The sequence below is a fragment of the Etheostoma spectabile genome, unplaced genomic scaffold (genome assembly GCF_008692095.1).
Source record: "Etheostoma spectabile isolate EspeVRDwgs_2016 unplaced genomic scaffold, UIUC_Espe_1.0 scaffold00001924, whole genome shotgun sequence".
Classification (NCBI taxonomy): domain Eukaryota; kingdom Metazoa; phylum Chordata; class Actinopteri; order Perciformes; family Percidae; genus Etheostoma; species Etheostoma spectabile.
The window spans coordinates 1-16,894 of record NW_022602830.1 but is presented as its reverse complement, the minus strand read 5'-3'; positions in this window follow the sequence as shown (position 1 = coordinate 16,894).

The following is a 16,894-nucleotide window of genomic DNA, read 5'->3' as shown; positions in this document are numbered from 1 at the left end:
TTGATCTTATCTCCCCGCTTTGATCTTATCTCCCCGCTTTGATCTTATGTCACCCCTTTGATGTTATGTCCCCTGCTTTGATCTTATGTCCCCCTTTGATCTTATGTCCTGCATTGATCTTATGTCCCCTGCTTTGATCTTGTGTCCCTGCTTTTATCTTCTGTGCCCCTTTGATCGTATGTCGTGCTTTGATCTTTCCTTTTTTGATCTTATGTCCCCTGCTTTCATATTACTTCCATACTTTGATCTTATGTCCCCCTTTGATCTTATGTCCCCTGCTTTGATCTTATGTCCTGCTTTGATCTAATGTCGTGCTTTGATCTTTTTCCTTTTTGATCTTATGTCCCCTGCTTTCATATTATTTTCCTGCTTTTATCTTATGTCCCCCTTTGATCTTATGTCCCCCCTTTGATCTTATGTCCCCTGCTTTGATCTTAAGTCCTACTTTGATCTTATGTCCCCGCTTTGATCTTATGTCCTGCTTAGATCTTATGTCCCCTCTTTGATCTTTTGTCCTACTTTTATTTTATGTCCCTCTGTGATCTTATTTCCCCCCTTCGATCTTGTGTCCTGCATTGATATTATGTCCCCTGCTTTGATCTTATGTCATGCTTTGATCTTATGTCGTGCTTTGATCTTTTTCCTTTTTGATCTTATGTCCCTTGCTTTCATATTATTTCTCTGCTTTCATCTTATGTCCGTCTGTGATCTTATTTCCCCCTTTGATCTTATGTCTTGCATTGATATTATGTCCCCTGCTTTGATCTTAGGTCATGCTTTGATCTTATGTCGTGCTCTGATCTTTTTCCTTTTTGATCTTATGTCCCTTGCTTTCATATTATTTCTCTGCTTTTATCTTATGTCCCTCTGTGATCTTATTTCCCCCCTTCGATCTTATGTCCCCCCTTCGATCTTATGTCCCACCTTTGATCTTATGTCCTACTTTGATATTATGTCCCCCCTTTGATGTTATCTCCCCTGCTTTGATCTCATGTCCCTGCTTTGATCTTATGTTCCCCCTTTGATCTTATCTCCCCGCTTTGATCTTATCTCCCCGCTTTGATCTTATGTCCCCGCTTTGATCTTATGTCCTGCTTTGATCTTATATCCCCCCCTTTGATCTTATGTCCCCCATTTGATCTTATGTCCCCCCTTTGACCTTATGTCCCCTGCTTTGATTTTAGTCCTGCTTTGATCTTATGTCCCTGCTTTGACCTTATGTCCATGCTTTGATCTTATGTTCCCATTTGATATTATATCCATGCTTTGATCTTATGTCCCCCTTTGATGTTATGTCCTACTTTGCTCTTTTGTCCTCCTTTGGTCTTATGTCCCCCCTTTGATGTTATGTCCCCTGCTTTGATGTTATGTCCCTGCTTTGATCTTATGTCCCCCCTTTGATCTTATATCCCCGCTTTGATCTTATCTCCCCGCTTTGATCTTATGTCCTGCTTTGATCTTAAGTCCTACTTTGATCTTATGTCCCCGCTTTGATCTTATGTCCTAATTAGATCTTATGTCCCCTCTTTGATCTTTTGTCCTACTTTGATCTTATGTCATGCTTTGATCTTTTTCCTTTTTGATCTTATGTCCCCTGCTTTCATATTATTTCTAAGCTTTTATCTTATGTCCCCCTTCGATCTTATGTTCCTCCTTGGATCTTATGTCCCCTGCTTTCATATTATTTCCCTACTTTTATTTTATAATAATAATAATAATATATTTTATTTAACAGCGCCTTTCTAACACTCAAGGACGCTTTACAGAGAATAAAAGACAGATATAGGGAACATAAAAGTGTAAGTAGTAATAACAAAACAGATCAAACAAAAAACAAACAAAACAAACAAACAAAAACAGAACAAAACAGGAACAGTGTATTTACAGATAAGCGAGCTGGAACAGATGGGTTTTAGTCTAGTTTTGAACAGAGGGAGAGAGTTGATGTTGCGGAGGTCGGGTGGGAGTGAGTTCCAGAGCTGGGGAGCAGAGCGGCTGAAGGCTCTGCTCCCCACGGTGATGAGTCGAGCATGGGGGACAGTGAGGTGGAGGGAGGAGGAAGATCTGAGGGAGCGGAGGGGACGGCAATGTGTAGGAGTTCTGATAGATATGGAGGGGCAAGGTTATGGATGGCTTTGAAAGTATGGAGAAGGATTTTAAATTGTATTCTGAATTGAACCGGGAGCCAATGGAGCTGCTGAAGAACCGGGGTTATATGATGAAATGAGGGGGTTCTGGTGATGACACGAGCTGCTGAGTTCTGAAGAAGTTGAAGTTTATGGAGGGATTTTTGAGGAAGGCAAAAAGGAGAGAGTTACAGTAGTCAAGGCGGGAGGTGACGAGGCTGTGGATAAGGATGGAGGCAGTGTGAGTGGTAAGGGACGGACGGAGGCGGTTTATGTTGCGTAGGTGGAAGTATGCAGACCGGCAGATATTATTTATGTGTGACTGAAAGGAGAGGGAGGAATCGAGGATGACGCCCAGACTCTTGACCTGAGGGGAAGGGGAGACCAAGGAGTTGTCGATTGGTAGAGAGAAACTATTAATTTTGGATAGGGTGGACTTGGTGGCTACGAGGAGGAGTTCGGTTTTATCACTGTTTAGTTTAAGGAAGTTTGCGGTGAACCAGTCTTTTATTTCAAGTAGGCAGTTAGTAAGGGACAAGGGGGGGAGCGAGGAGGTGGGTTTGCTGGATAAATAGAGCTGGGTGTCGTCTGCGTAACAATGAAAATGAATGTTGAATTTGCGGAAGATATTGCCAAGGGGAAGTAGGTAGGTGATGAAAAGGAGGGGGCCAAGAACTGAACCTTGAGGGACGCCAGTAGTAACAGGGGAAGGGTGGGATGTGAAAGATTTGAGTTGAATAAACTGAGTGCGGTCGGAGAGATATGAGCGGAACCAGTCAAGAGGGGTGTGAGAGATGCCGAGGGAAGAAAGTCTATTGAGGAGAATGGAGTGAGAAATGGTATCAAAGGCCGCACTGAGATCGAGGAGGATGAGGATGGAGATGAGTCCGGAATCAGCAGCTGTGAGGAGATCATTGGTGATTTTTATAAGGGCAGTTTCAGTACTATGGGAGGGGCGAAAACCAGACTGGAAAGGTTCATAAAGACAGTTAAGGGTAAGAAAAGCATGGAGTTGAACAGACACTATTTTTTCAAGAATTTTAGAAATAAAGGGAAGATTTGAGATAGGACGAAGATTATTATAGTTGGTTGGGTCTGAGCCAGGTTTTTTCAGAATCGGTGAGACGGATGCTGTTTTGAAAAGTGAGGGGACAATACCAGAGGAGAGAGAAGAATGAATAATGGTAGTTATGAAGGAGATGAGGGAAGTGAGACAGGTTTTGACCAGAGCTGTGGGGAGGGGGTCAAGAGAACAGGTTGAGGACTTGGATTTACGAATGAGATCAGAAATTTCGGAGGGGGTGGGCAGTAGAAAGCAACAAAATGACTGGCTATTGGGGAGGGGCAAAGGTGGAGGGGAAGGCAAGGGGGTCAAATGTAATTGCTGGTGAATGGAGTTGATTTTTTCATTAAAAAAGACAACCAGTGAATTACAAGTTTCAACTGAGTACATGTGAGAAGGCAGAGAATCAGGGGGATTAAAGGTCTTATGGATTATTGAAAAGAGAGACCTGGAGTTTCCTTCGTTGGAGCAGATGAGGTCAGAATAGAAGATTGATTTAGTTACGGCTATTGAGTTTGAGTAATGAAGAAGATGAGATTTATACATTTCTTTGTGAATGGAGAGACCAGTTTTTTTATAGAGGCGTTCAAGTTGGCGACCCTTGGCTTTCATGAGGCGGAGCTCAGGTGAAAACCAAGGGGCAGAGCGGGAAAAGGACACAGATCGGGTTTTGAGAGGGGCAAGGAAGTTGAGAATATTGCAAAGTCCAGAATTATAATGGGTGACAAGGTGGTCTGGAGAATGTAAGCGACTCTTTAATATTGTGGCAATACCTCCTCCACGTCCTGTCGTACGCGGTGTGTTGATAAAAGTACACTCGGGAGGTAACAGTTCCGAAAAGGCAGTGGACTCACCCAGATTAATCCATGTTTCCGTAATAAAGAATAAATCCAATGAATGCACATCGAAGAAGTCCTTCAGAATAAACAACTTATTCATCACGGATCTTGCATTCACAAGCGCACACCTTGTTGAAGCCTGGACGAGGTTAGCTGCCGAAGCTACCCGTCTTAGCGGCTGGAGATGGCCTGGGTTCACTCCACGTAGCCGAGGTCGGCAATGCCGCACAGCAAGACACTCATCCAGTTGACCGACAACAGGGACCAAAAAGCTGCCAGCAGGAGCAAAGATGCGCCGAGATATCAGCCGGTAAAAACAAGCGTCATATTCTTGAGGGATACCTGCGTGGGACCACGCCAAATTAGGAGAGAGTGCTAGCCAGGATTTCAGCCTGACTAGCCTGCCGCTGCGCACTCCTCTGCGCCGCCGTTTCCTAGGAAGCAGGGCCTTCAGGCGGAGCAGGTGCTCTGGTATGTCGGCCAGGTAAGAGGGACGCGACTTTGAAGATCCATTATTGTTATATTCAGCACATGAATCCAGCAAAACTTTGATATGTAAGAGCTCTGTACGATCATACGTCAGCAGAGAGTCAGTGGTCTTGATGATACTCAATAAAACTCGTAACAGTCAGGAGAGCCAAGCGGCGAACCAGCCACGCCGGCGCCATCATGGATCACTCTCCCATTTGTTTCCTTATAGGTCAGGTTTTTTGCTCGATTCATAGTTGAGGGATCGCAGTCTGGTGGAGTCTAGACCGGCGGTGAAAATCAACAGAGAAACCCAGCAGAGCGTAGAGAAACTGGATGGCGAGCCAAGCCCACTTGATGTAGAGCCAGTTGTAGCCAGGAGGTTGCTACATAGAGTCTTTACAGCGGAGAAACTTGATCTATTACCCCTTTGGTCAAGGGGTCAGGTAGAACTGTGTGCACACTTCATTTCCTTGAAGGAGGACAAATATCCTTTTTGCGCTTAAGGAAGTAAGAACAGTGTTTTAGCAGACCCGGGTCTAATTTATTTTGATTAAACTGGACTGAACATTTATTATTTTGATACTTTGTATTTTCTTTCTACTTTTTTTTATATGGGATCCCACTTTTTCACTTTTTCACCTTACTTCAATTGATGTATATAATTGTTAATGTATTAATGCTACTTACCCTGTTAGTTACTGCAATTAATACATACAGTTAAACTTCTCCTGTGATGGGTGTGTTATTTCACTGTGGTAATTCAACCCTTTGGCTTCAGCGAGCAAACCTATAATCTTCTGATCTGGCCTTATTGTCAGGTAAATTTATTGGTTATTCTTATAAAAGTGGTCAGCCTTTGAGTAGCTGGTTACACTAACATACAACATTTACTCATATAAAGTGAAGAAGCTTTCATTACATGCAAATTGTGCAGCTCTTGATGGCCACAGCACTCCACCAATGTAAAGGTATAAAGTCCTTCTCCATGTCTTCTCCGAACTTCTCCCACACCCGCTGCTTTGCCTCTTCCACAGCAGAGGCTGAAGCCCTTTGGGCCCGTCGGTACCTTGCTGCTGGTAAACAAATGGCTTTCAACTGAATCTACCGTCCATTCTCTGCAGTTCATTGACAATTTTAACATTTTCCGGGACCGCAGACATCTTTTTAAAGAAGATGGACTTAGAATTCCAGTTAATTTCAACACGTAGCTCTGTAGTTTGTACATTAGGAGGTCTGTCAGTGGAGAGAAAAATGAAACCAATCGCTGGTGTCTACCCCGTGTTATCCTCCTGCTAGAGTTAGCACCCAACAGGCTTCAACAGGGACAGTTTTAAACCTGTTTTTAGCCTCTGAATATGTTCAAAATGTCATTACCAGTGCCTAGCCATGTGCAGTTATTCCTTCTTAGTGAACACTGCTGTAGATGTGACAGAAAGGGGTGTTTCAACTAGTGTGGACTTCACCAGAAAACAGGAAATAACCAGAGGTATGTGCACTGGCTGAATTAACGGAACTTTTATGCATTTCTTTCACATCTACTGCAATGAAATTCATTGTGTTTACTCTGAAGGAATCACTGCACATGGGGGGGGCACGTTTAATGAAATTATGGACATATTTAAAGGCTGGTAGTAGTACAGTGTGTAAGTGTATCAACTTTCTTTTTGATTAATGCACATACACATCAACCTTCTTTTAGATTAATGCACATCTTTCTTTTTGAAAAATTAATGTAATATGTATACTACTTTTTGACACAATTTACACTCTTTGTTAGTAATCACACACAGGTCTGAAAAACACATACATGCTCAGGACCTATTCATGCCTAAATGGAGAAATGTCAGAGCTGGCCAGCACCCTGAGAGGTGGGAGGGGGTACAATGCCTTGCTTAAGAACACCAGGTAGCACCGAGGCATTCTTGTTCCCTACTGACTGAGCTACTGCCACCCCTAAACATCTGACCCCGACGTGATTTGAACACGCAACCTTCTGATCTGGAGTCAGACGCGCTACATTGCGCCACAAGGTCTACTGATTATGTATGTACACATTAACTTTCTTTGAGATTAATGCATACACACATCAACTTTCTTTAGATTAATGCATATACATCATCACTCTCTGCAGCCCCCTAGACATAACAATAGTATCAGGCTTTTCCAGGTCATGCCCTGACATTAAAGTGTAGTCATGACGTCTCTTTAAAGGCCCAGTTTCTAGAAAACTGGCTGTGTGAATTAAGCGTTTTTGTTACTTTCACAGTATTTATATTGCACATCAGCCTGGTTTTGAATCAAATAAAGACACAGACATCTCCATTTTTACAATATAGGACTTTCAAGGGATGTCTTCCATTTTTCAAAACCTGAAGCCTATTTTCCTTTGTTTTTGTGTCCTAAGTGACTGATAGATAACAATCTTTGACACTGGTGTAGTATTAAGCGAGAACGCTGCAGTCGGCAGCGACAAAACAAGCTACAATATGAGTTAAAGAGGAAAATGTCCAGCTTGTATATACTAGGGATGAGCGAGTACAGCATTATCTGTATCTGTATCTGTTTACCACATGAATTATCTGTATCCGTATCCGTACTCGGACTGGACCGGAAGTGGTTAGATTTAACCCGGAAGTGGGTCGGTTTGTCTTGAAATGGGCGGGGCTTTAACCGGTATGTTATTTTAAGCATGCAAATTGTTATATTTATTGCTGATTAGAAAACTATTTACATGAGCTTCAGATCAATGGTGTTGTCATGGTAACAAACAAACTATATACAGAACGTTTTGCAACAATGAATACAACACATGCGGTTGCAATTATGAAGTAAAATGTAATGAACAAGAGTTTTCATACTCAATATAACTTTCTTTTTTTAACTTTAAATTTTTTTACGATCAGTGTGATTTTTTTTGTTTTGGTTCTTTTTTATTTTTTTTATTTCCACACCAGGTGTGTGTGTGTGTGTGTGTGTGTGTGTGTGTGTTGTGTGTGTGTGTGAGTCAGCTAACAGTTAAAAAAAAAAAATTCTGATGGCAGAGACGCAACGGGAGTTGCATTAAACCAGCAGCACGTCTAAACCCCACGTTCAACAGAAATCTACTGGTTACTATGTAAGGACCAAACCCCACGTTCACCAGAAATCTACTGGTTACTATGTAAGGACTACAACCCCACGTTCACCAGAATCTACTGGTACTATGTAAGGACTACAAACCCCACGTTCACCAGAAACTACTGGTTACATATAAGGACTACAAACCCACGTTCACAGAAATCTACTGGTTACTATGTAAGGACTACAAACCCCACGTCACCAGAAATCTACTGGTTACTATGTAGGACTACAAACCCCACGTTCACCAGAAATCTACTGGTTACTATGTAAGACTACAACCCCACGTTCACCAAAACTACTGGTTACTATGTAGGACTACAAACCCCATGTTCACCAGAAATCTACTGGTTACTATGAAAGGACACAAACCCCACGTTCACCAGAAATCTACTGGTTACTATGTAAGGACTACAAACCCACAGTCACCAGAAATCTACTGTTACTATTAAGGACTACAAACCGAAGTTAAAAACAAACCGAAGCTGAAGAAACCCTAAACGTTAACGAACAGATCCCAGACCGAATGACTGACGGAGCAGAGAGAGAGAGCGAGGAGAGCGCATTTCTCCATGTTCTGTGTGTGTGTGATGATCAGCGGTTTGTAGGCGGGGGGGCGCTGTGATTATCACAGAACGCTGCGCGGCGCCAGTTGAGGAGTTTTATTCAATCCGAGCACGGATATTGACATATTACTCGGATAATACTTGTACTCGGCAGAAGGGCTTTATCCGTACCGATACTCGTTTCAGCCGGGTACTCGGATCATCCCTAGTATATACCTTCACAAAAGGGCTTGTTTTGCCACTGAGAGGCTCTGATTATTATTCTAAATTTTTGACAACTTTATGGAAAGGATTTTAAGGAGGTTGACCTTTCTGTTGAAGAGTAAGATTCTTTTTTAACATTAAAAAATCCACGTAATTAAAATTGCTAAATCCATCAGACTCCATGTAAATAAACAGTAATTTTAGCATCGTAAAACACGCACTTCATTCAAAGTCGAAAGAAACTAAATAAAACTATGAAAAGCCGTTTTGGGTCGTCTTTTCACTTCTCCCAACCATCACAACTCTAGTTTTGGTTTAATAACTCCTAGTTACCGACCTACAGGTGAAAATATGTCTGCTCTATACACGTTAAATTAATTTACACATTTATTGTGTGATGTGTATATTCTCATAATGTATTACAATATATTTGTTTTCATCCCTCAAAAATAAATAAAATAAAATGATAAAGTCTTATAGACTGGAATTGTCTACGGTGTATGACATCACAGCATTCTATAACACATCTAAAGAACTACTGGCCAATCAGCTGTGAGTTCACGATGACCTCATCAGTGAGGTCACAAAACGTCCATAGAGGACCTTATAAGTACAAGCCGTGTTGAGTCTTTAAGTTCAGGGTCCTGCTCCGGGTAGCTGGAGGCCAGCGGCTTCGGCAGAGACTAGGCGCTGCGAAAGCAGTTGGTCTTTGGAGGCCTCGCTGCCAGAAGACTAGGACCAGATGCTGCTAAAGCAGTTGGTCTTTGAGGCCTCCTCGTCTGAATCCGCCGACCTCCAGTCAGCCAGAGCAGAGGGCCCGACCTGCTCCGCTGAGGAACAGAGCTACCAGCTCTGGGGGCAGGGGTCAGGGACCAGGGTAAGTGGTTTAGAAAGGTATTAGGGATCATGAATGCGCTTCAGCAAAACTAAAAACAAGTCTGAAAAAAAAAGCCCATAGTGTCACACCACCTTGTGTGTGTGTGACCTCTCAGGTCATCTGGGACAGGTCTACTTTCTGTCCCCAGAGTCAGAACTAAACAGGGTGAAGCAGCTTTCAGTTTCTATGCTCCTCATATCTGGAATAAACTCCCAGAAACCTGCAGATCCGCTGCTACTCTCTCAGTTTCTTTAAATCAAGGCTGAAGACCTTTCTTTTTGATGCTGCCTTTCTTTAAATGACTGCTCATTCTTTAAATTTCTTGTGCTGCACTGTAACTTTTTTTTCTAGTGGTTTTATGTGTCCTAATGTTTCTATTTTGTTTTTAACTGTCTATTCATGTGTTTTTTATTGTTTTTAAGCTTATGACTTTAACTGTTTGTACTTGTGTTTTATCTGTTAACTGATTTTATGTAAAGCACTTTGAATTGCCCTGTTGCTGAAATGTGCTCTACAATAAAGCTGCCTTGCGTGTGTGTGTGTGTGTGTGTGTGTGTGTGTGTGTGTGTTGCAACTAGATAAAAAATGAAATGCTTTGGACTTTTAATTGGCACTTTAGGGATTTATGGCTTAGACCAATGCTGTTTATGTTATGTCTAGGTAATATTTTATGTTTGTCTGTGATTTGTCCTCAGACCTGCTGTACTTTCCTATGGACTATGGGATCAGGTCAGAGTTGACTGTGGGAAAAAGGTTTATCTGGCATTATTCATACAGGAAAAGCTGGCAGAATACAGAAACAATACTAAAAGGCAGCCTTACCTTCAGACTCCTTCTACAGGGTGAAATGAATGTTTTGTTAAAAATTAATCCAGGTTTCTTGCAATTGTATTTCTAATGAAGGCTGGCAGACTTACACTATCCTTAAAAACCTGCACAGAACCATGTAATTGAGAGAAGTGGTGGGAGGTGAATCCCAGAGTCAACTACCCTTTGAAGACAGCTTTGGTAGAGCTGGGGACCAAGAGGAAGTCAACATGGACAAAACATCAAAATATTATGTGTCAAACCAAAGACATGCCAGCTGGCTAGGATTGGCATCACAAAAGTCATAGAGGCATGGAATGCACACAGGATCCCAGGTATAATTAATTTAATATTACTGGCTACATTACTTACATACATTACTTTTTTTTGTAATATTTTTATTGTAAATATGCACAACAATACTTACAGTCACAGATACAATTTATCTTTTTTTTTTTTTTAAACATACAGTGCCTTGCGAAAGTATTCGGCCCCTTGAACTTTTCAACCTTTTGACACATTTCAGGCTTCAAAAATAAAGATATACAATTTTTATTTTTTGTGAAGAATCACCAACAAGTGGGACACAATTGTGAAGTGGAACGAAATCTATTGGATATTTTAAACTTTTTTAGCAAATAAAAAACTGAAAAAATTATTCGGCCCCCTTGCGTTAATACTTTGTAGAGCCACCTTTTGCTGCGATTCCAGCTGCAAGTCGCTTGGGGTATGTCTCTATCAGTTTTGCACATCGAGAGACTGAAATTCTTGCCCATTCTTCCTTGAAAAACAGCTCGAGCTCAGTGGGGTTGGATGGAGAGCGTTTGTGAACAGCAGTTTTCAGTTCTTTCCACAGATTCTCGATTGGATTCAGGTCTGGACTTTGACTTGGCCATTCTAACACCTGGATACGTTTATTTGTGAACCATTCCTTTGTAGATTTGCTGTATGTTTGGGATCATTGTCTTGTTGGAAGGCAAGGCAAGGCAGCTTTATTTGTATAGCAAATTTCAGCAACAGGGCAATTCTAAGTGTTTTACACAAAATCAGTTAAACAGATAAAACACAAGTAAAAACAGTTAAAATCATGAGCATTAAAAACTGATAAAACACATGAATAGACAGTTAAAAAAGACACATAAAACACAAGAATAAAAGTTACAGTGCAGCATAAGAAATTTAAGAAATGAGCAGTCATTTAAAGAAAGGCAGCATCAAAAGAAAGGTCTTCAGCCTTGATTTAAAAGAACAGAGTAGCAGCGATCTACAGGTTTCTGGAGTTTATTCCAGATATGAGGAGCATAGAAACTGAAAGCTGCTTCACCCTGTTTAGTTCTGACTCTGGGGACAGAAAGTAGACCTGTCCCAGATGACCTGAGAGGTCTGGGGGGGTCATAGTGTAGTAGCAGATCAGAAATGTATTTTGGACCTAAACCGTTAGGTGATTTATAAACTAGCAAGAGTACTTTGAAATCAATTCTTTGAGGCACAGGAAGCCAGTGTAAAGACTTCAGAACTGGAGTGATGTGATCCAGTCTCTTGGTCTTAGTGAGGACCCCGCAGCAGCGTTCTGAATCAGCTGTAGCTGTCTGATTGATTTTTTAGGGAGACCTGTAAAGACACCGTTACAGTAGTCAAGTCTACGGAAGATGAAAGCATGGACCAGTTTTTCCAAGTCCTGTTGACACATAAGTCCTTTAACGCTTATATATTCTTAAGTGATAGTAGGCTGATTTTGTAATTGTCTTAATGTGGCTGTTAAAGTTCAGGTCTGAGTCCATGACTACACCCAGATTTCTGGCTTTGTGTCTGTTGTTTTTAACATTGTTGTTTGAAGCTGAGAGAGCAGACTTTCAATTGTTCCTCTTTTGCTCCAAAAACAACCACCTCAGTTTTTCCTTCATTTAATTTCAGAAAGTTCTGGCACATCCAGCCGTTAATTTTTTCGATGCACTTAGTCAGTTTTTGTATTGGACTATAGTTCCCTGGTGATAAGGTTATGTAAATTTGTGTGTTCGTCCGCATAACTATGGTAACTTATTTTTTTTGTCCCATAATCTGGGCCAGTGGGGAGCATGTAGATGTTAAACAGAAGAGCCCCAGAATAGAGCCTTGGGGAACTCCACACGTCATATTTGTATGCTCAGATGTATATTACCTATTGTCACAAAGTAATCCCTATTCTGTAAGAAGTAGGATTCAAACCAGTTTAGTACTGAGCCAGAAAGTCCTACCTTTTTCCAATCGGTTTAGTAATATGTCATGGTCTACCGTGTCAAATGCCGCACTGAGATCAAGTATACTAAGATTGAATTTTGCCACTATCTGTGTTAAGGTGGATGTCATTAAAAACTTTGACGAGAGCCGTGGATAACTGCCTCCTAGCCTGCCCAACATCAAGGAATGCCACACAGCTAATGAGCAAGCTACAGGTCCTCCGAGCCTCCGGAGGGTTGGAGCTGCGCCACACTGGGCCAGTAATGTTTTCCAGCGTAGTTAATCACCTGCCAAAAGAGGCCAGATCAGACAACCTTGATCTCTGGCTTACTCAAGAGGTAGCAGAGGCTGCAGTGTACAGTGTACACAGTGTACAAACAACACTAATTAGGCCAAATGAATAGAAATGGCTGATGAATGAACTTTGTGTATAGTGTGGCTTAAACTTGAATTTAATTTATCATCTTTAGTCTGTGTTAACGTAACATGCCTTTTTCATTTGCAACCAGGTTTAATGGGTAATCATGTGAATGGGTAGCAATGATGCAAACAGAGGTAATCTCTGCAACAACAACGTGCTGTTGGGAATTGAAACCCAGGATCACCTGTTTACTAGACAGGCACTTTAACTAACCAACTACGCCACAGCACCTCTGGGTGTCAACCCAGATGCCCGGGCCATGTTGGAGGAACTCGGTGTAAACCCCTGAACGGATTACAGTGCAGTATTGTGCACTTTGGATACTTTGTGAATGTAGCCTGTCTAAACAACAGAAAAGCATCCAAGATGCAAAGGCATTTAGGGAAGATGATATTTCGAAAAATTACAGTTTACTGGCGGTGCAGATCCTCACGGGGCTCCCTCTTCTTAGATCCATGACGACCCGGTGATTCTTCCTCAGTTACATATCCCGTTATAGTCACTAATATCAAATAATTTATTTTTATTAATTTTTATTCCAGCAGCATCAAAGATGTTGAAATCAGGCCTGGAAAAATGACAAGAACAGCTCTCACAATGCAAGTTACAGAGTGACAACAGTTCTGTGTAAATCAATCAGTAATACACTTTCCTTATATATTTTGGAAAACAGTTTAATCTCAAACACAAACATTATGAACCTTTGGCGGACAGTTGGAGCTCTTACATATTTCTGAACCTGCCCTCGTGTGTCAAGTTTCTTGACCGGTGTTGGGGAAATCCTTCTATAAACTGACAACTGACCCATGATGAATTTAACACAGTGTTTATTCTTGTGGTCAACAGATGAAATGCGTTTCCGAGCAGTTACACGTGCACGGACCTGATGGAGGACTTGTCTAGTACAGAGGTCCCCCAAAAGGCACTTAGACAATTTGTGGCTCAGGGTTATATGGTTGTTCCCTTGTGGGTCCTGATTGGTCAGCTATACTGTTGCTGGGTTACCCTCTCTGCTCTGCCTCTTCCCTCTTTCTCTTCTTATTATTTCAGTTATCATTTACCTCACCAGCAGCTATGTTCACTCCCCCTTAGTTTATGTCCTGTCTCTGAGTTATCAGTCCGTCCTGAACTTCAGTGTCCTTGGCCTCACCATCTCCTCCTCCCGTGCCACTGTAGTATCTGACTAAGATTGCCCTGCTGTTCTCTTCCCTCCTTAGCTGTAACCCAGCTGCAAAGCTAATGTATAATGTCACACATACACACCACACTCTTATTTAGTCTTTGGTTAATTCATATATACTGTAAGCCAGCTTTTACGTGGCCGTTCCTGAGTGCCCTGTTCATCACCACCTCAGTCATTGTATTATTTTCCCACAATTTCCCCTTTTCGCACCTACTAGGTGCGAACACCTTTTACACTAACTGCAGTGCCTCAACGTCCTCCCCGTCTCTGGCATGGTGAGTAATGGCAGCATCCCAGCGGAATAGGGAGGCGGCGCTTTTTCTTTGGACAAGGCAGTGGTGATGAGCCGGGATGTCATGGTCCGCAGGCAGGGCACAGCAACACCCACAGGTAACTAAATAGCGAGAAAAAAAGCATAGATGTCAAACCAAGCAGTGATAAGATTCTTCCATTTGCCAAAAAAGTTGTCATCCACCCCTCCAATGGATTTGATACACCTGAGGCGTCATGCATCTCCTGGAAAGGGCTCGAAGTGTGTTTCAAAGCCCTGGTGACCTTCCCATCCGGGGCAGTGTTGTTAGGGATGACCGTACAGCACACTCTCCCGAACATGGACAGACTCATCCTCCTTTCAGCCAACAGCATGTCCAGCGCCATCCTATTCTGGAGCGCCATGAGGGACGTTGGGGCCGTCTGCTCGGCCAGGCCTTCGATGGCATCCCTAGTTGCATTGCTCAAGCGTAAAACATTATAATGCACAAAATTATATCCTATCTACATTTCTTTTTGCTGGAGTGACGGGGAAGATGGCTGAAAGCAGTGGTATATTCTCAAATCCTGCGGCTATTTGATCTGCCATTTGTATTCATTCGGGACACCCCTAGGAACTCTATGCTGTCTATATAGGTTGGGGTTCCCGCCCATGGATCAAAAGCCGGGCTTGCATACTACGGGCCCTGCGCCTTCTCTTTACGGTCAGTTGCACAGCCTTATGGTGGGTATATTGGACTCTACTCCCCACCAAAGATATGGGCATAGCTAATCTAACCATAGCAAAACTCCTGACGTTTGATTTGGGAACTTTATCTGGGAGTACAGCCTAAGACCACCACAATAGTAGAATAGTCCTATTCTAGCCACTGGGCCTAGGCTGTTTTGTTTTGTACAGTTGTGTTGCACACAGTCTGGGGGTATATCACCTAGTTTGATTGTGGCTTGCTTGATCCGGTGAGATTGAAACAGTGATATCTTGCACCCTCCCCCTTTATGGCGGTAATAAAATACCCTGTTTTTCAAAGCCTGGGGGAAAGAGGGATGCTAGGGTTACAATTGCGCGAAGCTGTCTTAGAGTGTGTGAAGTTCAACATGCATGCATATCCTGCTTGGTCCTCATTAGGAACAAACGGGGGCCGGGTTAGTGAACATGATGATGGTCTAGCTGTGGCACAGGCCACGCACCCTTCATGTGTTGTTCTTTGGCATTCTGTATTAGCCACCTGATCCATAAATGTCCTGGCCTGCACCTGTCTGATAACTCTAACACATCTTCCACCCTCATTTTAGAGAAGAAGCCCGCACTATACGTCTTCCTCCTTCGGGGGGTTTTAGTACTGTAGTCTCTGCCATGTCTGTTGTCATTCTGTGTGTGCGTGAGGGGATCCAAAATATTATCTGCAGGGGGTTATCTGGTCATTCCCCTGCTATCCATACACCTATGGCTACATCCACCACATCCTGACCGTTCCTGCTCCCAATGCTCTATTTACTGACAGGGTTATGGATTTTTCCTTGTGGGGTCTGAACTATAGTCCCGCTGTATAGATAATATCTCCCATTCATCTGTTGTAGTACCCACCAATCTCTTGTTTGTCGTCAACCTCGCCCATGGTTTTCCACCCTCCTGTTGTCCAACCCGCGTCATACCAGCTGTTACAGAGACTACCTTTCACCTGTCCGGAAGCGCTCCTCACAGTCCTCTACCTTTTGATAGTCGTCACAGATGTACACATCTGTGTTTTTGTAGAAACTATTATACCCCCCGCAGTCTATAGCCTGACACAAATCAAAGGTAAATGACGTGGTTGAGTCTCTCACATAGGGGAGAGTCAATCTGCACCGCACCTTGGGGTGGCCCTTAGTGTGTTGCTTCACTACTGCCCAAACGCTCTTCTTTTCTCTCGTCTAGTTTCATTTCCTTTGTTACTGAGAGGTGGTTGGACACTACACGGGTGATTGTTCTTGTGGTCTTGGTCCCCTAACGCATGTATCAACGATTTCCCACCCAGACTATCTGCAAACTCCCACTACTGACTACTACTGCTAGACAACTTTGTCTTTTTCCCAAACCCCATTGCCTTCCAAGTTATGGATGTACTATGTGGGGGCTGTTCCCGCCAAAACATCTCTTCCATCTATACATTTTGGATTGCTTTTCTAATTCTTCTGCCAATGGCGGCTAGGAGGTGCGACTGGGGCACATGTGTCAGGTGGTGCCAAGGTGCTCCTTTTTACCTTTAACCTGGACCGAGTGTGAAGTAACCTCCCCACCTGGTACGGCGGCCCGGACCACCTGGGGTCAGTCCACTCCCTCTTCCTCTTGTGAACTTTGACCCTGACCCAGTCGCCCTACCTTGACAGTTGTTGCTTCCTCCTGCGGTTTTTTCCTGTTCGCCAACTGGACCTGCGTAGAAAGGCTGAAAACCAGAGATGTTAGCTTTTTCTATAGTCTGTCTTTTCTATTTGCTGAACATCTAACATTGGCATGTGGCCTCCATCTAGTGGAGGTCCTGCGCATTTTCTCCCTGTCAGTATTTCGTGTGGGGTCAAATGTTTTCTCTCGTCCTTCTGAGGACCTCATAGCCATGAGGGCCAATGGGAGCGCTTCTTCTACCCATGTTAACTTGCTTCCTGCACATGCCTACTTCTTAGCCTTCAATGTCTGGTTTGCTCTTCCACCATTCCCTGTGACTGTGGATGATAAACTGATCCGAAGGCATGAGTGAT